This window comes from Emys orbicularis, chromosome 1, assembly GCF_028017835.1.
Source record: "Emys orbicularis isolate rEmyOrb1 chromosome 1, rEmyOrb1.hap1, whole genome shotgun sequence".
Classification (NCBI taxonomy): domain Eukaryota; kingdom Metazoa; phylum Chordata; order Testudines; family Emydidae; genus Emys; species Emys orbicularis.
This window is the reverse complement of record NC_088683.1, coordinates 175,664,462-175,690,405: the sequence shown is the minus strand read 5'-3', so window position 1 is coordinate 175,690,405 and position 25,944 is coordinate 175,664,462.

The following is a 25,944-nucleotide window of genomic DNA, read 5'->3' as shown; positions in this document are numbered from 1 at the left end:
ATACACACATATCCCCAGGAAAAAGGAATTTTTCTGTGCTACTGTATATGGGTTCTCATTATGCAAGATACTATTAACCACTTCAATTAGATGCATAAAGGTGTCATAAAATTAAATTGTAATTATGATTAATAGTGAATTACATTTATGTACTGCCTTGGTTTCTGAAAGGTCCCCAAAGTATTTTGCAAAGGTTACAAGCTATTTGGGCTGACCTTGCCAAATAAGAGAAGAAATGTGGCAATTATATAACAGCAGTATTGCACATTACTTTAGAACACAAAGTGAAGAATTTCCATGGGAAATTGCAGGGAGCTGAATGTAAATAGTCAAGCTGTAACATGGCCAGGACTTTGGGACTCACATTTTGTTGAAAGTGCCACAAGAAAAACCACAGGTGGTCGGAATTTTAGTTTACATGTCACCCACAAAACACCTCCAGCAGCACAATGTCTTGGGACAACACACTGGATACCATGACACATGACATATTGTATCCTACACCATACTGTATACATAATTATGAACACCAGAGCAGATGCAGATAGTAAGGTATTTGTTAATAGAATCATAGAATCGTAGGACTGGAAGGGACCTCGAATGGTAATCTAGTCCAGTCCTCTGCACTCAAGGAAGGACTATGTAATAACTAGACCACTCCTGGCAGGTGTATGACTAAACTGTTCTTAAAAACCTCCAATGATGGAGATTCCACAACCTCCCTAGGCAATTTGTTCCAATGCTTAATTACCCAGACAGTTAAGAAGCTTTTCCTAATATCCAACCTAAACCTCCACTGTTGCAATTTAAGCCCATTGCTTCTTGCTTTCCTCAGAAGTTAAGGAGAACAATTTACCTCCCTGCTCCTTGAAACAACCTTTTATGCACTTGAAAACTTATCATGTCCTCTCTCGGTCTTCTCTTCAGTTCTTTCAAGCTTTCCTTATAGGTCACGTTTTCTTCACTTTTAAGCATTTTTGTTGCTCTCCTCTGGACTTTTCCCAGTTTTTCCACATCTTTCCTGGAATGTGGCACCGAGAATTGGACACAATACTCTAGCTGAGGCTTTATCAATAGAATGGAAGAATTACTTGTTGTGTCTTGCATACAAGACTCCGGCTAATACATCCCAGAATTATGTTCACATTTTTTTGCAACAGTGTTAACACTGTTGACTCATATTTAGCTTGTGATCCACTATGACCCCCATGTCCCTATCTGCAGTACTCCTTCCTAGGCAGTCATTTCCCATTTTGTATGTGTGCAACTGATTGTTCCTTCCTAAATGGAGTACTTTGCATTTGCCCTTATTGAATTTCATCCTATGTACTTCAGACCATTTCTCCAGTTTGTCCAGAACACTTTGAATTTTAATCCTATCCTCCAAAGCACTTGCAATCCCTCCCAGCTTGTATCATCTTCAAACTTTAAAGCCCTCCTAATTGCAGAAAATAACTTGAAAACTCTTGCCTCTTGGGCCAAGAGGATCCACTTTTCATGGTCTAAAAGAGTGCTGCTTCCCCTTTATCCCCTAGGGGATAGACACTCCCGAAGTCTTTCAGTTCTTTATGTCCTCAAAGTTTATCTTTTTTTTCAAAGTCAGGAAGCCCTTTAGGGGGCTCAGCTTTCTATGTCCAGCAGAGAGCCGACACCACGTTAATTTTTGCAATCTTCTGTGATTTTACAACACAAATAATCTTCCTGTGATCCCCAGTGCAAATGACGAGTCCATTGTTCTCAGCCACACCTGGCTTGATTTGTGATTGAGCCCACAAGGTGTTGGACATTCTCCTTTGTCTGGAAAAACATGTGTTTTTTCTCCTTGGTCTGTTTACCAACTCCAAAACATAATACGAGAGAGTATCCATAATCTCACAAACAGTGCCAGTACATGTATTTCCCAGTGATATTAACGACCAGCATGTTATTAGGTTTCAGATGATGTATTATAAGACGCCTTTTAAATAAATATCATGACAACAATGTGTGATGTGTATTGAGCTGGTCAGGCCAGCTGAGTATTACTGTTACATATGGGGCGGGGGGGGGGGGTGCCTTGCCAGCTGGAAATACAAAGGGGTAACAGGTAGTGCTAACTACCCCGTTTCAATGACATAGCATGCTGCTTTCCAGTGCCAGCAGGCACAATATATCTTTCAAAAGCAAACTACTTCCAGGCATTACCATGCAAGCACCACCAATCAAGCAGTACATGGCTCCCTCTCCCTCCCCAGCACATCACTGTCTCATGGGAGACCCCATTTTGCTCTTGCAATTTACAGTCTTGCATGTCTCTGCTTAAAAGAGCTGATTGCTGTATTAATTCTCAGCAGTGAAAGATTCATCAGAGACCCCTGCAACTTTTCACAATCCAGAACAAAAGCCACATACCAAATGACTATAGTTCAAAGGGAAGCTCTAAAAATGTATTTAGCATCCCAGTAAAATACCAACATAGGTGCAGTACATTCTGAATCCCCTCCTCCACCCCCGAATGGCCTGGATGAGAAAGTGACACCCAGGTGCATTTTAAGTTTTAAAAAATACTGTCAATTCATCTTACCTGGAAAGACTTATAGACAAATGTACCTGATCTCTGCCTATATACACAAGATGAAGCAAGAGGGCTAACAGGCTAAAGAAACACAGATTTGACTGAAATAACTAACTTTCAAATTCATAAATGCAGTGCAAAAGAAGACCATAAAGCTATCTTGGTGACAGGATTTGATGCCTTTCTGTAGCATTTAAAACAATTTAGGTGATTATGCAAAGCAAATCCGAGCTCAACCAGAAATCAAATCTCAGTGACAGGCTTGTCATCTGAGTGACTATTCCCTCTGCTAATCAATATACAAAAAGTATATTCTGTTTCTGGCACTCTTCCCATCTAAGCAACACACATTAGCCTCCATCCCAAAACACTGAGGGACTCTAAACAGAATTGCCACAGACACATTCTACTCCCACCTGATATTGCTCTCTGATTTTAAGAGCGCTGACATCCAACAGCGTGAGACAAACGACTCTAGCTAAAAAAACTGACTGAATCAAAATCCAAAAAGAAAACATGCCACCTATTGGAAAGAATAGATGAAAAGTGGGATTTTCAAAAGCACCTAGAGCAGGGATCGGCAACCTTTGGCCGGCGGCCCGCCAGGGGTCTTACCCTAGCGGGCCGCATGCCAAAAATTGCCAATCCCTGACCTAGAGGCTCAAGAACACTCAAGAAAATTAATCCAAATTAACTAAAGGTGTGAATGTAAAGTGGATTAGTTAAACTGCATTAAACCCATGTGTGGACACTCTTGTTCAGAATTAAAGTGGCCTTAAATTGGTTTAGCTTTATTAGCATATTAGCTTTGTGACAAAGTTCCTCCTCTATCTTGGTGGGTCCTGCGCTTATTGGCGGATTTTCTTGCCTCAGAGATTCACCATGTGGGTTGGGGAACAGCCCAGAGACCTTCCCCTCTGGAAGAACCCACAGTTCAGGTCAATTGGGAGGTTTGGGGGGAACCCGGGCCCGCCCTCTACTCTGGGTTCCAGCCCAGGGCCCTGTGGACTGCAGCTGTCTATAGTGCCTCCTGTAACAGCTGCATGACAGCTACAACTCCCTGGGCGACTTCCCCATGGCCTCCTCCAAACACCTTCCTTATTCTCACCACAGGACCTTCCTCCTGGTGTCTGATAACGCTTGTGCTCCTCAGTCCTCCAGCAGCACACCCTCTCACTCTCAGCTCCTTGCACCTCTTGCTCCCAGCTCCTCACACTCGCACCACAAACTGAAGTGAGCTCCTTTTTAAAACCCAGGTGCTCTGATTAGCCTGCCTTAATTGAGTCTAGAAGCTTCTTCTTAATTGGCTGCAGGTGTCCTAATTAGCCTGCCTCCCTTAACTGGTTCTAGCGGGTTCCTGATTACTCTAGTACAGCCCCTGCTCTGGTCACTCAGGGAACAGAAAACTACTCATCCAGTTTTACCCACTGTAGTGAGTCGGTGTGGCTCCCCTCCTGCCCAGAAGAGGGAGCACCCTTGCAGGCCCCCGAGTGGGCGGAGCCATCGCCGCCTGTTCCCGCCCCCCGGAAGTCAAGGAGCGGGACAGGAAGTATAAAGGCCGGCCGCCGGAGCTCAGTCTGGGCCCAGCCACCGCAGGGAGCAGACGTGCGGCAGGGAGCTCCTGGCCGGGAGACCTCCAAGGCCCGAGGCCATTGCCCTAACTGGCCGGAGTTACCCCGGGCCCACTACGAGGAGGAGCCGCCGGAGCCCGTCCCCTCCCGTCGCTGGGAGGAGCCCGTGGAACTCCCCCACACCAACCCCGAAGATGAGACCGCGCCGGAGCCCCTCCGCCCCTGCTGTTACCCGGAGGAGCCGCCCGAGTGCAATTGGACGGATTTCCCGATGGAGCTGCCGGACCTGCCACCAAGCCCCGGCCGAGAGGAGCCCATACTGGTGGACTGGACTGGGCCCGGTGCCACGGACGAGGTAGGCCCTGAGGGGGATCTTGGAAGTAGCCCGGGGGTAGCCGACCCCGGTCAGGCTGCAGACGCATGTGAGCCAATGTCAGTGTGTTTCGGTCAGGATACCCCACTGACCGGCAGCGGCAGTAACCGCTGCTAGGGCCCCGGGCTGGAACGCAGTGGAGTGGGTGGGCCTGCGTTCCCCCCTGCCACCCCCGCTCACGGGTGGCAGGCTTCCCCCTCACCCAACGCTCTGGTGTCGGAGCCAGGGCTTAACCCCGAGTGAGTGTTGCTCAGCCCCTGCACAAGGGGGCCTGAGCTCCCTAACTGTGTGTCTGCTCAGCCCCTGCATCCAAGGGCCTGAGCTGTGACTGTGTGTGCCCCGCCCTGATCCAGGGCCTGGGCCTTCCTGAACTGATTGTTGGCCCAGCCCCTGTACCAGAGGGCCTGGGCTCCTGAACTGTTTGCCTGCCCAGCCCCTGCACCAGAGGGCCTAGGCTCCTGAACTGATTGTTGGCCCAGCCCCTGTACCCGAGGGCCTGGGCTCCTGAACTGTTTGCCTGCCCAGCCCCTGCACCAGAGGGCCTGGGCTCCTGAACTGCTCTGTGTTGCACACGGAACTGGAAAGGTTGGAGGGATAAGAACCATCTGGTCACCCTTGTGTTCTTCTCCTTGTTCCGCTGCATCCATTGAAGAGGGGCATGGTCGGTCACGAGGACAAATCTGCGCCCGAGCAGGTAGTAGCACAATGTTTCCATGGCCCATTTTACAGCGAGGCATTCTCTCTCCACCACTGCATATTTTTGTTCCCTTGGAAGGAGTTTCCAACTGAAGTATAGAATTGGGTGTTCCTCCTCCCCGACCATCTGTGATAGAACGGCCCCCAACCCTACTTCCGATGCATCCGTCTGCAGGATAAACTCCTTGGTGAAATCAGGGGCTATCAGTACGGGGTTACTGCAGAGGGCAGTCCGTAGGTCTGTGAATGCTTCCTCTGCTGCGTCAGACCATCTCACCAGATCAGGTCCACGGGCTTTCACTAGGTTTGTCAGGGGGCTTGCCCTTGTGGCAAAGTGGGGAATAAATTGTCGGTAATACCCCACCACACCTAGGAACGCCCGGACTTGTTTCTTGTGACTTGGTCGGGGCCAATTTTGGATGGCCTCTAACTTGTTCACTTGGGGTTTTACCAAACCTTTTCCCACAATGTAGCCAAGATATTTGGCCTCTGTAAACCCTACAGCGCACTTGGCAGGGTTTGCTGTAAGGCCAGCTCACCTGAAGGTATCGAGGACTGCCTCCACCTTCTCCAGGTGGGTTTCCCAGTCTGGGGTATGAATGACCACATCGTCCAAGTAGGCAGCAGCATAACTGTTATGCGGGCGTAATAGCTTGTCCATGAGGCGCTGGAAGGTAGCTGGGGCCCCATGTAGTCCAAAAGGGAGGACAGTATATTGAAAAAGACCCCCTGTTGTAGAGAACGCAGTCTTTTCCTTTGCGTCTTCTGCAAGGGGAATCTGCCAGTACCCCTTTGTCAAGTCTAGGGTAGTCAAGTACCGGGCATTACCCAGACGGTCCACTAGCTCATCTATGCAAGGTATGGGGTACGCGTCGAACTGGGATACTTCGTTTAGTCGCCGGAAGTCGTTGCAAAATCTTGTGGTGCCATCAGATTTGGGCACCAGCACAATTGGGCTGGACCACTGACTGTGGGATTCTTCGATGATCCCCAACTCCAGCATTTTTTTTACTTCTGCTTTTATTTCCTCCCTTTTTGCCGCTGGCACCTGATAGGGCCTCATTGTTACTCTGGCCCCAGGGTTCGTGACGATGTGGTGATATGTCTTGGTTGTTCGACCCGGTTTTGTCGAGAACACATCTTGGTTCCGGAAGGTCATCTCAGACACCTCATTCTTCTGGTCTGGTGTTAAATCGGGAGACACTCTCACCTGTTTGGAAGGCTTGTTTTCCTGGGTTAGGTCTTTTTGGACCATTGTGCATGCCTCTTGTGCATGCCAGGGTTTCAGAAGGTTAACGTGATAAATCTGTTCTTGTTTTCTGCATCCTGGCTGCCGCACCTTGTAGGTTACTTCCCCCACGGGTTCAACCACCTCATAGGGCCCCTGCCATTGGGCCAGAAGCTTGCTTTCTGCCGTGGGTACCAACACAATAACCCGATCCCCTGGTTGGAACTGTCGCACTTTTGCCTGACGATTGTAATGGGTTCGCTGGGCCTCCTGTGCCTTCTCCAAATGTTCCCGTACAATAGGGGTAACCTGGGCTATCCGGTCTCGCATCTGCATTACATGCTCTATTATATTTCTCCCCTCATTGGGTTCCTCTTCCCAGATCTCTTTGGCGATATCTAGTATGCCACGGGGGTGACGCCCGTATAATAACTCGAAGGGGGAAAACCCAGTTGAGGCCTGTGGTACCTCCCGGTAGCGAACATAAGGTAGGGTAGTAGGGTGTCCCAATCCTTCCCGTCCCGACTTACCACCTTCCTTATCATAGCCTTGAGGGTTCGGTTAAACCTTTCTACCAACCCATCAGTCTGCGGATGGTAGACCGAAGTTCTCAGGGTATGTATATGGAGCAGCGTACAGAGGTCCTTCATTAGCTTCGACATAAATGGGTTTCCTTGGTCGGTTAATATCTCCTTCGGTAGCCCCATTTGGGCAAAGATCCCCACCAGCTCTTTGGCTATAGTTTTAGAGGCCGTGTTCCGCAGGGGGACGGCTTCTGGGTAGCGAGTTGGTGGCCCCGAGCCGTCTTCTCCAGGGGTCCCACTAGGTCCATGGCTATTCGCTCGAAGGGGACCTCTATGATGGGAAGGGGTACTAAAGGTGCCCTCAAGTGGGGACGGGGACTGTGCAGCTGACACTCCGGGCAGGAGGCACAGTACCTCCGCAATTCTTCATGTACTCCGGGCCAGAAGAACCATCGTAGGACTCGTGCCAGGGTCTTCTCTACCCCCAAATGCCCCCCCAAAAGATAACTATGAGCCAGACTTAATACAGCGTTCTGGTGTTTTTGAGGTACTAGGATCTGCTGTACCTTCTGCCCCTGTACTGGTGCAACCCGGTATAAGAGATCCTTCTTCATTATGAAGTAGGGTCCTGGTCCCTGGGTTTTTCCTTCCACGGGAACCCCATCTATTTCAGTCACCTCCTTCCTAATGTTGTCATACCTTGGGTCTTCTGCCTGGTCCCGTCCAAAATTTCCTCTCCCGGGGCTAATCTGCCCAAGATCCAGGGGCCCAGTCTCTGTTGCCTCTACTGGTTCAGAAGCATTAGGGTGGAGGTCAGACTCAGGTGCTTCTCCCTCCTGCGTGGCCTCCTTTTCAGCTGCGCGGGTCCGCCTACCTACAAGAGCGACCCTCTGGCTTTGGGTCAGTATTCGGGTTCCCAAAGCCTTAGCTGCCCTTCTTTTCCTTTTTGTCTTTCTACCCTGTCTGGGAGTGGAGAACAAATCTGGGGATATTTCAGAGAAGATTGGGGGTTGACAGTCTGCTGTGGAGACTTCACCAATTTTAGGGTCCCCATCTTTCTCCAATCCCCCTACTGGGAGTAAGTTTCCAAACCCTGGGAAGTCCCTCCCGATGAGCACCAGGTATGGGAGTTTAGGGACTACACCTGCTGCTACCTCAGTAGTGTTCCCTTGGATCTCGATTTTTACTGGGATGGTGGAGTAGTAACTAACTGTCCCATGGACACATGTTATCCCCATACGTTTAGCCTGCAGCAGCTGACTACGCTTCACGAGCTTCCCTGAGATAAGCGTGATAGCACTCCCTGAATCAACCAGTGCCGTGGTCCCTACCCCATTTAGTTTCACAGGTCTGGTATACAAATGTGGGGTTAGTGAGACCCCCCACAAGGTGGATTAGGGAGCATGGATCTGCCCAGTTCCCCAGGTTACACTGCATAGGCTCCTCAGCATTGGGACACTGTGCAGCTATGTGTCCCCACTCCCCGCAGGCATAACATCTGTATGGAGCCCTAGGCGTTCCCCGGTCTCTTGGTTTGGGCAGTCTAACATCACGATCCTCTTCTTCCTCAGTGCTCCGACTCTTTGTGGCCTCTGATGGGCCTTCAGCCTCTCTCTTTTTCCACCTGGGCCCTCCTGGTGGCCCAGTCACCCGAACTTTAGGGCTTGGTGCTGCTAGTTTAACCCAGGGTGCCTCTTCCTTAACTGGTCGGGTCAGCTCCCTCGCTGTCCTTCGCCTCTCTACCAGGGCGACAACCTCGTCATAGGTGGAGGGTTCGTTCTGGCTTACCCAGGCACGAAGGTCTGGTGGTAGTCTCCTCATGTATCGGTCGATGACCAGAACCGCTAGTATCTCTTCCGGACTCCGGGACTCTGTTTGCAACCACTTTCGTGCGAGATGGATGAGGTCATACAATTGGGACCGCGGGGTTTTGTCTTCCTGATACCTCCAACCGTGATACTGCTGGGCCCGCACTGCTGTCGTTACCCCAGATCTGGCCAGGATCTCTGCTTTCAGCTGGGAGTAGTCTGCCGCAGCCTCTTCAGGCAGATCATGGTAGGCCTTCTGGGCCTCCCCACACAGGAATGGGGCAAGGATGCCAGACCACTGATCTCGAGGCCAGGCCTCCCGTAGGGCTGTCCTCTCAAAGGCCAGAAGGTATGCCTCTACATCATCCTCCTGTGTCATTTTCTGCAGCCAATGGCTGGCCCGTATGAGCCGCGTCCCATCATGGCCACGATTCAGCTCTGTAAGGGACTTTACCTGGTTTACCAGTTCCCACAACATAGCTCGGTCTTGAGCAGCCTGGTCTATCAGCAGGTGATTAGTCTCTTGCTGCAGCCGCACTGCCTCCTGTTGGGCGGCTGCCTGAACACGGGTAGCCTCCTGCTGGGCCGCCGTAGCTTGTATCAGTGCCCACACTACGTCATCCAATGTGGTGAAAAAAATAAATAAACCCTCTCTCTTTTTATTTGTTTGGTTTTTTGTTGTTGTTGTTTTTTTTAAAATCACCCTCCTTCTTCCGCCGCGCTGTGCACTCCAAGATCCCACTTCTGACACCAGTGTGACAAAGTTCCTCCTCTATCTTGGTGGGTCCTGCGCTTATTGGTGGATTTTCTTGCCTCAGAGATTCACCATGTGGGTTGGGGAACAGCCCAGAGACCTTCCCCTCTGGAAGAACCCACAGTTCAGGTCAATTGGAAGGTTTGGGGGGAACCCGGGCCCAACCTCTACTCCGGGTTCCAGCCCAGGGCCCTGTGGACTGCAGCTGTCTATAGTGCCTCCTGTAACAGCTGCATGACAGCTACAACTCCCTGGGCGACTTCCCCATGGCCTCCTCCAAACACCTTCCTTATTCTCACCACAGGACCTTCCTCCTGGTGTCTGATAAAACTTGTGCTCCTCAGTCCTCCAGCAGCACACCCTCTCACTCTCAGCTCCTTGCGCCTCTTGCTCCCAGCTCCTCACACTCAGACCACAAATTGAAGTGAGCTCCTTTTTAAAACCCAGGTGCCCTGATTAGCCTGCCTTAATTGATTCTAGAAGCTTCTTCTTAATTGGCTGCAGGTGTCCTAATTAGCCTGCCTGCCTTAACTGGTTCTAGCAGGTTCCTGATTACTCTAGTGCAGCCCCTGCTCTGGTCACTCAGGGAACAGAAAACTACTCATCCAGTGACCAGTATATTTGCCCTCTACCAGACTCCTGTACCCCACTAGTCTGGGTCTGTCACAGCTTATATAGCTTTATTAGGAGTGTCCACAAAAGGGTTTAATGAAGTTTAACTAATTCCCTTCAATTCACACCTTTAATTAATTTGGATTATATTTCCTGAGTGATCCTGTAGACAAGCCCTGTAGACAAGCATTTGAGGAGGACAAGTCCCAAGACTTTCAGTGGGCTTGTGCACCTAAGTCACATGGGCACATTGTAAAATCTCACCCCCAAACCAACCTGCAGCTAGATGCACAAGATGCAATTGGATAGCAATAGAACCACCCTGCCACCCAGGCATAAAAGCTTCACAGCCACAGACAACTACAGATGGAAGGGAGGCAGGTTAGCTCAGTGGTTTGAGAATTGGCCTGCTAAACCCAGGGTTGTGAGTTCAATCCTTGAGGGGGCCATTTAGGGAACTGGGGTAAAAATCTGTCTGGCGATTGGTCCTACTTTGAGCAGGGGGTTGGACTAGATGACCTCCTGAGGTCCCTTCCAATCCTGATATTCTATGATTCTAAGTGGAAAGTGCAGTAAAAATCAACTAAACAGTTACAATGGATAACATCCTCAAAACCACCTCAGTGATTTAGAAGCCTAAGTCCCATTTTTAAAAGTGATAGGCACTTTTGAAAATACTACCCAAACTTTAAATACAAACCAAGAGACAAACAGAGTGGAACCAACCCCTCGAGCACTGCTGCTGTAATCAATGAGATCAAGCAAAGATTGAAACTAGGTTGGTTTTTTTGTTTGTTTGTTTTTTACTCAACATCGTTGTACAAAATACAATCCACCAGCAAGATTCTGCACTTCTTCAGGCACTCAGAAAGAGTCCAAGGTTTCTCATGAAAAAGCATGGGGTGTTGGAGGGGAGAAACTCCTCTGAATAACTTTGGGAGAAAAGAAAACAACAGCAAGGTCACCTCACAACGGCCTAGATGCTGAGCTGAATCCAAGTCATGTTCAACGAAGCTCATGAGGGAGTTGGCAAAAGTGGTTCTACACCACATTTGTGGTCACTAGATTCTGGGGCCAGATGGAGATTGGTTGGGTCCCCAGATTAAGTTAAAGCAGATTCAGGACTATTCTAAACTAGGTCTAGCCTCCCACAGTCCGAATGGGCCATTTAAGCAGTCAGAAATAGTTGGAGTATAGAGGCACCATGGCCATGTCCCCTGTGCTATGGGCTGGGAAATATAGTAGCATTGAGAAGCTGTGCTGGTTTCCTCTTAGGAAAAGGTGGCTGATTAAGCCTGCTGGCTGCTTTGTGTTTAAAGCACAGTATGTGGCAGCCTGCCACTGTATCAGAAATGGACAGTAATTCAAAATTGTCATAGAGGTGAGGTATTAGCACAATACTGTAAAGATTCCATAGGATCAACTCAGTTAATATTTCTCACTGGAGAGTCCTATACAGTCAGATCTATATAGCTACAAACCTCAAGTCATCAGAATACAAAGATACTGGCAGTGTTATAGTAGCACTCTCTAAATCAGGAAAATGATATTGAGTGCCGAATGCCACAATGCAGAGGCAATTAAATCTAATAATGCAGTAATAATAGGTGACTTCAACTACCCACACAAAAACTGGTCACGTTTCAGGTTTAGAGATGGCATTTCTTGACAATTTAATAAGTGTTTTGCGGAACAGTTAGTTTTAAGAGCACATAAGAGGAGAGGCTACTGTTGACTTAGCACTAAGTTATGCAGACAAGTTGGTTCAAAAAGTAACTATAGTTGAGTCACTGACTATTATAATACAATGAAGTGCAATATCCTTGGGAGCGGGGATTGTACCACAAATTAGAACTGTGACACTTTAGAAACAGGGGGAAAATAGGAGAGACACGACAAACTGTTTTCAAGGTTTTATCCTACATGCTTCCATGCTGTGAGAACTGTGAGGAACTTCAGAGAGACCTAAACAAGCTAAGTGAGTGAGAGACATGATGGCAAATGATATTCAATATTGGTAAATGCAAAATAACACACATTGGAGAAAAAAGTTGAGTCGCCTTGTGTACATAGCAAGGGTATAAATTAACTGTATCAACTCAAGAAAGTGACTTACGCATCACAATAGACAGCTCAATGAAGACCACTGGTCAATGAGCAGCTGCCGTTAAAAAAAAAAAAGAAGCAAACAAGGTGTTAGGATGTATAAGGCAAAAGATGGTGAAATGTGGAGATTAGAATGCCTTTACATAAATCAATGATACTGTCTCATCTGGAATACTGTATGCAGTACCAGCCACATCTCAAAAAAACCATGCAGAAATAAAGTGGGAGTTCAGAAAAGAGCCGCAAAAATGATTAGGGACATGGAAAAATCCTCATCTGAAAAGAGATTGAAAAGACTTCACCTTAGAAAGGAGATGAATAAGAGGAGATATAATAAAAGTATATAAAATGATGGTCTAGAGAAGGTAGTTCGGGAATTTCAGTTCTCCCTGTCTCATATCACAAGAACAAGGGGACATTCAATGCTTTTTCACACAACTTGTGAAATAAATTGTGGAGCTCATTGCCACAGAAAATCATTGAGTCCAAGAATTTAGCTAGATTCAAAAAAAGGATTGTAGCTAGCTAGATAGATAGATATCAAACATTGTCATAATTAACAACAAATTTGGGGAGGAATACTAAACTTCATGTTTCAGGACTTAAACCAATCTCTAACTATTAGTGACCCAGATTGGGAGAGGGGGTAAAGGAGAGAGATTATACAACATCTGCTACTGCAAGGTTCTTACACCTTCCTCTGAAACATCTAGTGTTGGACACTCTTAGAGAAAGGCTGCTCAACTAGATGAACTTGGGGTCTGATCTAGCATGACAATCCCTGTGTTCTTACATTCATAGTTGTCAATTACAGATTTTCCTGGTCCTTCTTCTGCAGTATGTGGTACTGGCCATTGCTGGAGTCAGAATGCCAGACTGTTAGAACCACTGGGCTGATCCAGTATGGCAGTGCTTGTGTTCCTCACTTTGAATTTGATTAATACAGGCATTTCATTTTAAAAAAAAATCTTCTGCCTGCCATTTTCTCACTCCCAAAGATGCCCACCTGTTCTGAAACCCTTCACCACTTTGAGAAAACTAGTATCTGCAGCCAGTTGTTTTTGCCTAGAATGTCAGCTAGTGGTGGAATGGGGGGGGGGAAAGGGGGAGAGAGGAAACATCACCTTTGTCCCTTCTGTGATGTCATCAGTTCACATAATTTGTGTAAGCCTCCTAGCAAGAGAGACAGACATAGGAAGTAAGGCTACAGAAGCTGGAAGGCCAAGAGAGAGATTGAAAAAACCAGCTGGCAAGGTATAAACCCATATGGCTAATCTGCCCGTAGGGGATCCAAAGGAGGTCTCTGCTCAAAAAGGAAGCAGATCTAGCCATAAAGCCAAACAGGCTTTGACAGCAGAATGTGGCCCCAAGACCATAGTTAAACAATTCTAACTCCATGCACTTCAGTGAAGTTACTACAGATTCACAGCAGTGTATCAAGAGCATAATTTGGCCAAGTATTTTTCCCTCTTTTGTATATTTTATTTTAAAGGATCATTACTTTTGCGGAATTAATCGCTCTTTTTTTTTCTTTACTTATAAGATTGATGCTTGCCCTATAATCACTTAATGGAATTCAGTCATTATATCAAGAGAAACTGACTAATCTAAAATTTTAAAGACATCAGTTATTAATGAAGTGTTTTAAGACACTTTTTGCTGACATGGTCACAGCAGGAATTTATATGGAGCTTTAGATGATAAACTGCTACTTGATCAACCTTCTGCTGTATTGCAATAACAGCAGCCAAATCCAAAATATCTTGGATTGAGTTGTTTTCCTTTTTTAAAAGCACAAGAAAAATATATAAATTAAAGCATTCCTAAAATGTTCAAAATACGGAGATGATGTGTGATTTAACCAGAGAAAAACAGTGTATTCTAAAGCATTTTATAAGAAGCAGAGCTACCTGTTACAGGTGGAGAATAATTGCATTTTTCTCTATAAATTTCACGTGGTTACATTAGGTTTTGGATTGGAATTTTAATATAAGCAAAATTTAGGAGCCAAGAATTCTGAATAAATCAAAAAAGGTTTTGATATTTATATGACGAATAGTAATATCCTCACTGTTACACTTGGTAGGATAAGAATTTACAGGGTGAAATCCTGTCCCTTTAAAATCTGTGGGAGTTTTATCATTGACTGCTATCGTGCCAAGATTTCACCTATAAAGGATATCACACTTCATTCTTTATGACATAAACCATCACTAACTACCTGAGGTTAGGAAGATACTTTCCCAGTGGGTACATTCTCTCATAATTGTCCATTACAGGTTTACACCTTCCTCAGTACTGGCTACTTCTGGAGGCAAAATCCTGGATTATATAGATTCAGTAAGTCAAGCCCTGTTTCTTTATACCAGAGCTGAATTTGCTCCACCGAGCAGACGGAGTTTGCTCATGGGTCTATGCTGGTGTACTCACAGAGGGCCTGATTCGCCTCTTGTTTACACCAGTTTTAAACTGGTGTAGCTTCATTGTCTTCAATGGAATTACTTCTTGTTTACAGCAGTATAAGTGTGAGCAAAATCAGGCCCAAAATTCATTCAGAAACAGCTAGGAAGATAAGAAAAGCGTGTGAGAGAATGTGTGTGTTTAATATTCAGATGCTGAGGTAGTAGCAAAATTGCTGACAAGCAATCGACAACATCTGAAGCAATGATGAAGCTGGTTTCCATTTTTGTGCTGTACTGTTAGTAATTAACATCTGTTTCAAACCTACATAGGTACTGGGGAAGTTAAAAACATTGCTGATGCCTTATCTGTTTCTTTGCCTCCAGTGGTGGATATTACTTTTCCTTGGCCCTGAAAACAGGAATGGAACTGGCCCCTGTTCCCAAATCTCCAAAGAACTTTCAAAATTGAAAGGTACAGCCCTACAGAATGAGAGCATAATCCAATCTGACTGGAGCAGCCAGAGAGTATGCAAAGGATTTGTGTGAATGTTTGTTTTGCAGACTGCAGCCTAGGAGACATGTCAGTTCAGATGTATCGCAATTAGGGCTCAACAGACTATTTGTGGGGAAATTTGAACATGTCTCAATGAGCCATCTTAGGACCAGATCCTGCAAGGTGCAGTCCCCTCAGATCCTAGCTCTCCTCCTCCTCATGCAGCATGATATAAGGGTGTTTGCAACATGGTGCCGTGATGTCTCGACAGAGCAACATGTGTCTAAGTTAATATTCACGTGCCTGCTGAGCCACAGTTCTGGCAACCTCTGGGGATCTCACCTCACGCTTATTTCAGGTACAGCCAGGGCCAACGAGAGGGGGGGGAAGCTGATACAAATTACCAGGGCCCGGCGGTCCGGAAGGGGGCCCGGGGCCCGGCTTCCCCAGCTTCCCCCCCCCCTCATCGGCCCGGTTTAGTTGGTCCGCCCTTGCTGGGGGGCCCGAAAAAAATTTTCACTGGGGCCTGAACCCGCTCTCGGCGACCCTGGGTACAGCACTCCCTAACCCACAGTGACGGAAACACTCTCTATTCCACTTCTTCCCTCCCCCTCAGGAGCAGTCTTGGAAAGTAGGCAGCAGGGGTGAACATACCTATTAAAGTTAGGTGTTGAGCTGACAAAAAGTTTTGTACCTCTGAACCCCTCCGTCAGCCTGCACTTCAGAGACGGGGTCCTGGGCATGGAGGACTCTTTGTGGTGGCCTGGGATAGCACCTAGTCCTCTCCTTTCACCCTCAAACTAGAAGTAGACTCTGAGGGTGCAGTACTGTTCTGGGCTAAGCTTAGGGGAACAGCTAGCTCCTCCTCCTCATGCAGCATGGCATGATGACACCAGCCATGGAAACATTTATGATGCAATGTCATAACCCAGCACCACATCTCTAGAAAGTGTACCCAACAGTGAGAGAGCAGCACTTCTTGAGAGGCACTCAGGACCTTGCAAGTTGGGGCCCTTAAAGTCTGCTTAATCTTTGGCTCAGCAGATACATAGGTTCTTCCTCTGTGAGTAGATTCAAGGGTCTGATTCCAATGTCACTTACACCAATGTAAATCAATAGTAACTCCATTGAAGTTAATGGAGTTTCCATAGTATCAGATCAGATTCAGGCCCAAAGACTTTTAAGCCTTATCTAGCTAGGGAATTTTACAAGAAATTCTCAGTAGGACTAGAACTATTTCAGCTGAGCCAGTGTTTGCACCAGTGGGAGCCCTAGGGCTCGTCTACACTTAAAATGCTACAGCAGCACTGCTGCTGGAGCTGCACCACTGTAGTGCTTCGGTGTAGATACTACCTACACCCATGGGAGGGATTCTCCCATTGGCTAGTGTAGACCAGGCCCTAATATAGACATGGTTCCTGCAGCCAGAGTTGTTTTTACCACTGTGTCATTTAAATCTCTCTGAGAGATCTATCCCAACCAGGGTGAATAAAAGTAGATGATTTAAATTAAAAAAGAATTTTTTAAAACATATTTTTTAATTTAAATTAAATGCAAGTTTGTTTTTTTTAAATCTATTTAAAATTACATTTGAAATTGACAACTTAGGTTAAGTTTTAAACTTCTTATAATCTATTAAATAAAATACAAAAAATAATACTAAGCAGTACATGTTTGCTGCCAAGTTTTAAAGAAAGTCAAATTGAACTGGTGGAAGACACTGGCTAAGCATTTGAAACCAGCGTTTGCTGAAGTGCTAAACCAGTTTTGACAGTGGTAGCATCTTCTGCATGTGCACAGAATATATCCTTCTCATTTCAGTTTATTCAACTAGTTCAGTACAATGACTGGTTGATTCAAAGTTCAGAAACCAATGAAAGTTGAAAAAGCAGGAAAGTTATTTTCCTCTTCCAATCTATGAATTAAAAAATGAATGTGAGAAGATGAGATCTACCAGTTTTAAAATCTTGAAAGACATGATGGATGACCAAAAACAATCAGTTCAATTTGCTAACTACAGATCATACTTCCTTTGTTTAATAAATCAGTTAGTTTTAAATGCAAAATATGTTTTGATAAACTTTATTCTATATGTATCTAGCACATATAAGGTAGTTTTATTTAATAAAAAAATCAAAATGCTGTTTTTGTGTTTTTTCAATTGAATTTGAATTTCCATCCAAACAGAGCTTGATACAAATCACAAGTAAAAATTAATCTAATAAATAAGAAATGCATAATGTGCCATTTTCTAACATAATACATTTACAAATTAAGAATCTAAATAAATGTAAGATAAGCTACATAACTGCTTTACTAAATGTGTACAAATACAATGTATCCTCCTGGTTAGTAAAAAGAAGCACCAAATTCAGTGCAAAGGCTATACTTAGCTGCAAATCAAAATGTTTTAATAGTTGCTAACCAATGAGAATGAACCTTTCTTTGGGGAAATAACTAAAAAGTACAAATGCAATACACTATTAAAATCAATTATTTAAATCAAGGTTCCCAGCTTGCTGATTTAAATCATGATTTAAATAAGTTGTTTACATCGCTTTGATTTAAATCAAACCATCCGGAGACTAACAAAATGATATCAGAATCAGTTCATTTAGTGGTGTTTGTTATTATTTGTTTTATGGTAACACGTAGGAGCTGAATCCCAGGCCATGACCACTTTGTGCTAGGTGCTATACAAATGCAGAACAAAAATCTCCACTGGTTCAACTGAACAGTGACTTTTTTTAAATTTTTTTAATGTCTTTCTAAAATTCTCTAGTAGATCGCTGCCACGGGAAAATGACTTTTCAAAGAGCTGTTTTATGTCCCTTCTGTTTTAATTTTAAAGAGTTTAAAATGTAGCTGCAAATTTTAAAGCAAAATTCCACTAGAAGTGTTAATATGGTTTTTAAATGTTAATATATCTTGTACTGCAGAAATTTACAGAAAAGCATGGCTTTGTCTTCTCTTTCTGCTCCAATATTTTTATTTCTATAGAAATCAAACTGTTTCAATTGTACTGCCCATTTCCAATTGTTGAATCAAACCCATTTCATAAAAAATAAACCAATACCAAGGTTGTGCATAATCAAGAAACAGCTGCATCTCGCAGGAGGCCAGAAGTATTTAACCTTCCAGCCTTGTGCTAAAGTGCACTTGAGGCAGGAGATTATCTCATGATAAATAATGCACAGTGTTTTCCAATATTACCAACCACAACAGTTTCCTTTGTTAAGTAGTTTATTCTGAGCACTGGGTACATTTTTGCCTGCAAACTGGTTCTTCTGTTTGAAACATTAAGTGTGTTTCATAAGCTCAATCAATGCAGAATCCATTAAGTTTTCTGACTGGTTCACTATTCGTTTATCTTCAAAAGAAAATTAATGAGAAAATTCTAATGTTAAGTTCATTTGTTGTACAATGGTTCAATTGCACTTCAAAAAACTATGTTAAGATTGCAAAGGGAAGCACTTTTTGTCATTTGCTGATTTCAGGATCTTTAAGCTCTTTCAGTTTAGATTTTTTGAAATGTGTTTGTGTAGGGGGGGTAATAAAAAAAAAGGAAATCAATAGGAAAAAATGATTCCGTAATGCAGAACAATTTACTAGCAAGCACTAAATGGCTGTGTCCTACGTGAGTCATTCATTCAGTGAGATAATGGCACTCTCACAACTGAAGGCACCCTGGTGGGTTAGAAAGTGAATATTTGCATGGCCATTGTTCATCTTGCACTGTTTTCTGGGTAAATAGAGGAGCACAGTTGCCAGGAATGAGGATCTGGTACCTTCCAAGAGTATTCACAGATATGCACACAAATAGAAATGGATTGCATTGCCCAGGACGAGATATTTTGAGGACAAGAGTAGGAAGAAGAATGTGTGAGGGCTCACACAACACACCTGAATCCTGATTCATATCACCCCTGCTACTCAACGACTCTGCCTTTCCTAAATAGACATTCTTCATTGTGGCAGATGGGATGGTGACTGAATGAGGTGAATACATTTCTCCTACAGATTAGATTAAGACCCTTTAACACAGTCCATTTTATTTATGACTTAAATCACAGTTGGACCTACTGTAGGTCCTCAGAGGTGAAAGGCTAATGCATCAAACTGCCATGCCACTATCATGTATCATAACCTCATCCTCCTTTTGTAATCAATCATGATAAATCTTACATGGCAGAGAAGTGATTTTTTGCTAAACTGAGGTACGTTCAAATAAGCAAATACCATTCTTCAAGTGTCAGCAAGCTCAAAGCCAAGCTGGGTACCTGAGGAAAAAATACATTGAGGAACCATTTTCTCCTAGGAGTTCAGAAGCACCATTTAAGTGGCCAGGAATTGGGTGTGGCAACCTTTACTAGGGATGCAGAGTGAGTAAGGCTTTGTTTAGAAAAATAGGCGACAACTTTCCCCAGCAGAAATTTATTCTTCTATTTATATTTAAAGCACCCATCCATTGCCTTGGGTGATTTCACAGCAGTTAAATATATAACAGCACACACAAAAAATCAGTGCCAATAATAAAATAAAACTTCATCCAATATTTATCAACCAACTCTTACTAACTTCAACTCTCAGCACAAAGGTCAAATTCTGCTTCCACTTGCTCCCCCTCCCCATGTAAATTCAAACTATAACTCTAATAGAGTCACTCCAGATTTATACTTTCGTAACCGGGAGCAAATTTTGTGTCTAAGGCTGTATCTAAGGACCATCCAAATTCGTATAGACACACCACACTCATCTCACACACACACACACGCACACACACAGTAAAATGCTATAAATTTGTTCTGATATAGAAACCTCCTGCGAGTTTGTTTTACTGCTGTTGTTTTAGGATAAGTGTAACTAAGAAGGATGGTATAGTTTTGAAATACAAAACCAAATCATAAGAAGATCCAGAAAGATTTAAACAGATTTGCACCACACTAAACAAAATGTTTGACAGATCAGAAATAAAACACTGGCATACTATACAATACCTATCTCTCAATTATAGCGCTGTAGCTGCATACCCTGGAAGTGAGAGGTAGTTATTATTACTGGCATGTACTGTGGTTAAGGAAAAACACTGCAGTTGATGCAAGATTGGACTAAGTCACTGTAGTATTACTGTACTCTGTTGCATCTGAAGAAGTGAGGTTTTTACCCACGAAAGCTTATGCCCAAATAAATCTGTTAGTCTTTAAGGTGCCACCAGACTCCTTGTTGTTTTTGTAGATACAGACTAACACGGCTACCCCCTGATACTTGTACTCAGTTGGTGAAATATTGTGATACATTCTTGTAGGCCCAGAATTTTATGCTTCACATTTCCTCTGTTATCTTAAACAATGATCCCAACTATTTGTATCTTCTCCTTTGGTTTATAATCTTTTTCTGTTTTATAGAAAAGTAATGTACTAGAAGGCATTTGTCCTGTATGTCACTGCATGAGCAGCTGGATTTGTCAAATTATGGGCCGCCGAACTCCACACTGCAGTCAACAAAATACAACATTTTTCAATCATTGTGTGAAAATGGCTAAAGATAAATGCACCTTTAAACACAAGATCTGTCAGTTGATCTGCTTAAAAGCTCTTCAAAGTTTTACTGTATGTCGGAAAGGCTGGAGGGTCCTAGCCTAACTGTGAACTTGATCCAAAGTCCATGCAAATCAACTGAAGTCTTTCTGTTGACATCTATGGGCTGTGGATCAGGCCCCGTGAGAATGAACTGTGGCGTAAATTACAATTTGGGTGTGAGTCGGTCAGAAAATAGGTGCAAAATAAGTGTACCTTCCACTGATTTTGTTTTCTGTGGTTGAGCAAAATGAGTGCAATTTACACAGATTTGGTATTTTGTGAGGACCAAATTTAGCAACTCCCACTAAAATCTATTCTAAAACCTACATGGAGACTGTGTGCTAGATTTGACAGACAGTTATGCCTACTTACGCGGGGTCTGAATTTGGATTCAGAAGTATTGGGGATGATGCTGCATAAGTGCCCAAGTGAGTATGGGTACAGATCAGGAAGGTCTTTATCTTACATTCACATAGAATCACAGAATATCAGGGTTGGAAGGGACCTCAGGAGGTCATCTAGTCTAACCCCCTGCTCAAAGCAGGACCAATCCCCATCTAAATCATCCCAGCCAGGGCTTTGTCGAGCCTTACCTTAAAAACCTCTAAGGAAGGAGATTCCACCATCTCCCTAGGTAACCCATTCCAGTGCTTCACCACCCTCCTAGGAAAAACTTTTTCACTAATATCCAACCTAAACCTCCCCCACTGCAACTTGAGACCATTACTCCTTGTTCTGTCCTCTGCTACCACTGAGAACAGTCTAGATCCATCCTCTTTGAAACCCCCTTTCAGTTAGTTGAAAGCAGCTATCAAATCCCCCCTCATTCTTCTCTTCTGCAGACTAAATAATCCCAGTTCCCTCACCTCTCCTCATAAGTCATGTGCTCCAGCACCTTAATCATTTTTGTTGCCCTTCGCTGGACTCTTTCCAATTTTTCCACATCCTTCTTGTAGTGTGGGGCCCCAAACTGGACACAGTACTCCAGATGAGGCCTCACCAATGCCGAATAGAGGGGAATGATCACGTCCTTCGATCTGCTGCAATGCTCCTACTTATACAGCCCAAAATGCTGTTAGCCTTCTTGGCAATGAGGGCACACTTAACTCATATCTAGCTTCTCATCCACTGTAACCCCTAGGTCCTTTTCTGCAGAACTGCTGCCTAGCCACTCGGTCCCTAGTCTGTAGCAGTGCATGGGATTCTTCCGTCCTAAGTGCAGGACTCTGCACTTGTCCTTGTTGAACCTCATCAGATTTCTTTTGGCCCAATCCTCTAATTTGTCTAGGTCCCTCTTTATCCTATCCCTACCCTCCAGCATATCTACCACTCCTCCCAGTTTAGTGTCTTCTGCAAACTTGCTGAGGGTGCAATCACGCCATCCTCCAGATCATTAATGAAGATATTGAACAAAACTGACCCCAGGACCGACTCTTGGGGCATTCTGCTTGATACCGGCTGCCAACTAGACATGGAGCCATTGATCGCTACCCGTTGAGCCCGATGATTGTTAGATGTTCCCTTGGAAAGTAAATTACACTTGTTTTGTGTGGCCACTGAACACCATATTAGTGCAATTTACACAACTCTTTCACTGAAACTTGATGTGTAATTTACACCACCATTTACTTTAGCACTACGTTTATCCCAAACACAAACATGTGAGTTGCAGCCTAAAATAAGCAGTTATTTTGGGCCTTTCATGTCAGTAGTGTCTATCTATCCTGGCAGGAAAAAAATGGTCAATCAAATCTAACCACTGCAATAATCAAAATATAACATTAGGCAAACAATGTTTCAACAGTAGGTAGAGATTCTCTTTTTCCCCAAAGAAACAAACATACATATCAAGGAAGAGGTTGGAGGAAAATGGTGAAAAGAAAAGAAAAGAAAAACATTTGCTAAAGTGAAATAGATTTTAAAGGTTTTTCTTTTTAAATAAAAATTGTAGAGATCATATCACTAAAGGCAGTAATTACAGATCACAATAGAATGCTTCACTTTTACTGCTCTGCTGAATAGAGCATACCTGAATGTAGACAGTTTCTTTTCAAGCAAAATTAATGCAAAATGAAGACTATTGAATCAGCAGTTGTAAAGGTGCACATATCAAAGTTAAGAAACACATTGCATTGTTTGCTTCTAGCTAAAGCAGGAGAACTACAGGAGACACTTGCAGACAGGCAACTGGAAATTGTGTAATGACAAGCTCTTTTTTTCCTTTTTGGGTTTGGCTATAGAGAGATAATCAGAAAGTGCATTTTTATTACAATTAGGACCAGTGAATGAGTCCTAAAAAAAAGTTCCAGATCACACGTCCAGTACCAGATAGTACTGGAATTACAGGAAAAAACAACAACCTGGAATGACCTTCTGGAGCATTCCGGAACAACTGGAGTCCTGATAAGGACTCTCACTTTGCACTGCAACCTCATTCGCAGGTTTTTTTTCAATCTATTAATCTTGATCTCTCCATCACATTTTTAAACAGGTAATTGAACTAGAGAGACCTGAAACTCATGGGAGGTGTTTTTGTTTGTGTCCCTCCCAATGTGACCAAGATATTCTTGTCAAAGTGAATCCAGTGCTATCACATATATTAGGAAAATCATGAATAAAAATCACAAGAGTACCCTATACAAGAGATTATCTATACATTGCACTAAAAATAAATTATGCTAAAAGAGCATTAAAGTTGCAAAGTCAAACACTCAGCAGCTACAAGATGCCAGAAGTAAGGTTGTCTGTGCAATGCAACTCCTGACCCTGTCCCCCTCAGCTCCCATTCTAACCCTACCCCCTGGCTCTGGCTCCTACTCCCCACTCATATGCATTCAGATAAGGCAAGCTTCCTCTACGGTCGTCTTTGCTACCTGGACACCAGCATTGGGAACACAAGGAGACAGTCTCCCTGCTCACAGTTCTAGTTCCTGGCAAGATAAGTCTTGTTCTGCCCCCGCAGCCCTGGGATGTATAGACTCAGGTCTGGTCTACACTACAAAGTTAGGGCAACATAAACCACATTAGGTCGATTTAATAATGTATGTGCCTACACTACCGAGTCCCTTCCGCCAACCTAAGTGGCCTGTAAAGTCAACTTCTGTACTCCACCTCTGCGAGAGGAGTAGCACTTGATTCAACATCCACAGGTCGACATGGGGATAGTGTAGACACTATGCTGTGTAATTCAAATGAATTGGTCTCCAGGTGATGTCCCACAGTGCTCCACTGTGACCACTCTGGAGAGCACTTTCAACTCCACTGCACGTCAGCCAGGTACATAGGAAACAGCTGCTCCCTTGTTAAAGCCCTGGGAACTTTTGAATTTTCATTTCCTGTTTGATCAGCGCAGAGAGTTTGTCAGCACTGCTGATCATGGATGTTCAAGTCCGTAAACACGCTCCAGCATGGGGTTCACAGCAGGTGGTGGATCTTATTACGGTGTGTAGGGAAAAGTCTGTGCCGGCAGAGCTCTGATCCAGCAGAAGAAACGCTGACATCTATGCCAAGATCGCATCAGGCATGGGGGAGAAGAGCTACACCAGGGACACACAGCAGTGCCGCGTGAAAATAAAGGAGCTTTGGCAAGCGTACCAGAAGACAAGGGAGACGAACAGTCATCTGGTTCTGCACCACAGACATGCCGCTTCTATGAAGAGCTGCATGTAATTCTCGGTGGCGACCCCACCAGTACCACAAAACACTCCATGGATACCTCCCAGGAGCCCCGGGTGACCTCGAGCAACAACGAGGAGGACATTGTTGATGAGGAAGAGGAGAGTGTGAGGCAGGCAAGTGGAGGATCCATTCTCCCCAACAGCCAAGAATGGTTTTTAACCCTGGAGCCCATCCCCTCAAGGGACCAATTGTTGGCGGAGCATGATGCCGGGGAAGGCACCTCTAGTGAGTACACATTTCCAATAAAACTGTAGGGGTTACATGCTATTATTTTTAATGTTGAATCTGAACAAAAAAATAGCTGCAGTGGGTATCAGTGGCCACTCCATCTACACAGAGGGTGCTCTCAGAAAAAGACTGCTTATGTGCAAGGGGATGGCCCTGGAATCCTCCATGGAGATCTCTAGGAAGTTTTCATGGAGGTACTCTGCAATCCTTCACAGAAGGTTTTCGGGAAGGGCTGCCTTATTTCGTCCACCACGGTAGGACACTTTCCCATGGCACTCCAGTATTAACTCTGCTGGCATCATTGCAGCATAAGGACCAGGTCTGTACCCAGACACTTGCAGCATCTGCTCCCTTGCTGCCTCTGTTACCCTCAGGAGAGTGATATCGCATATGGTCACCTAGGGGAAATGGGGGAAGTTTTAAATGCTAGCCCCTAAACCACAAGCAATTCAACAAGTAATCCACCCCGTTTGGTGAATTCTGGGTCACAAAACCATGCTTTCCCAAGCATGCTGTGGTTGTGGTTGGAAGGGATCACTGCATATTGCAACCAGCATTTAAAAAGGGAAGGAGGGCGGCTTCCTGTTTGTCTCCCTTCCCCCCCAACCCGGTGCTGCTTTTGTAAAAAATCTAACTATTTGGGGGGCTTTACATTGGTGTTTATCCTCAAGCACCATCCAGGTTGCTAGGGGCAAGGAGGCTTTTCTGAAGTTGCAACCAGTGATCCCCAGGATGTCTTCATGAAAGCTGCAGCACAAGACCTCTCACCCATGCCTCATGGCCTTACTCACCATGGCTGGAGCAGCAAACTGACTCTTGCAGTAGCCAGCAGTTGTGATTACATTGTGGCTTGCAGAGAAGTTTATTGAGGGGTGTTTCTTTATAAAAATAATTAACCTTGCATGAGAAACAATATGTGCACTGTCAATGCTACCCTTGTGCTTTATATTCCTTACAGCTGAAACCTTGCTTGTCGGTGCAACCTCCACACCGGGACAGAGACTTTCCCAGATTAGAAGGCAGAAAAAGAAGACTCGGGAGGACATGTTCAATGAGTTAATGCTCGCCTCCGAGAGTGACAAGACGGACTGCACAGCATGGAGGATTACACCGTCCAACAACCTGCACCAGGACAGAGAGGCCAGGAGACCATGCAGGGAACAAGAGCGTGCGATGCAAGAAGAGATGCTGCGGATTATGAGAAAGTAATCAGACATGTTGAGGCGTCTGGTTGAGCTTCAAGAAAGGCAGCTGGATGCTAGAATCCCTGTGCAGCCTATGCCGAACCTGCTGCCATCGTTGCCAAGTTCCACATCCTCCTCTCCCAGACATCCTAGA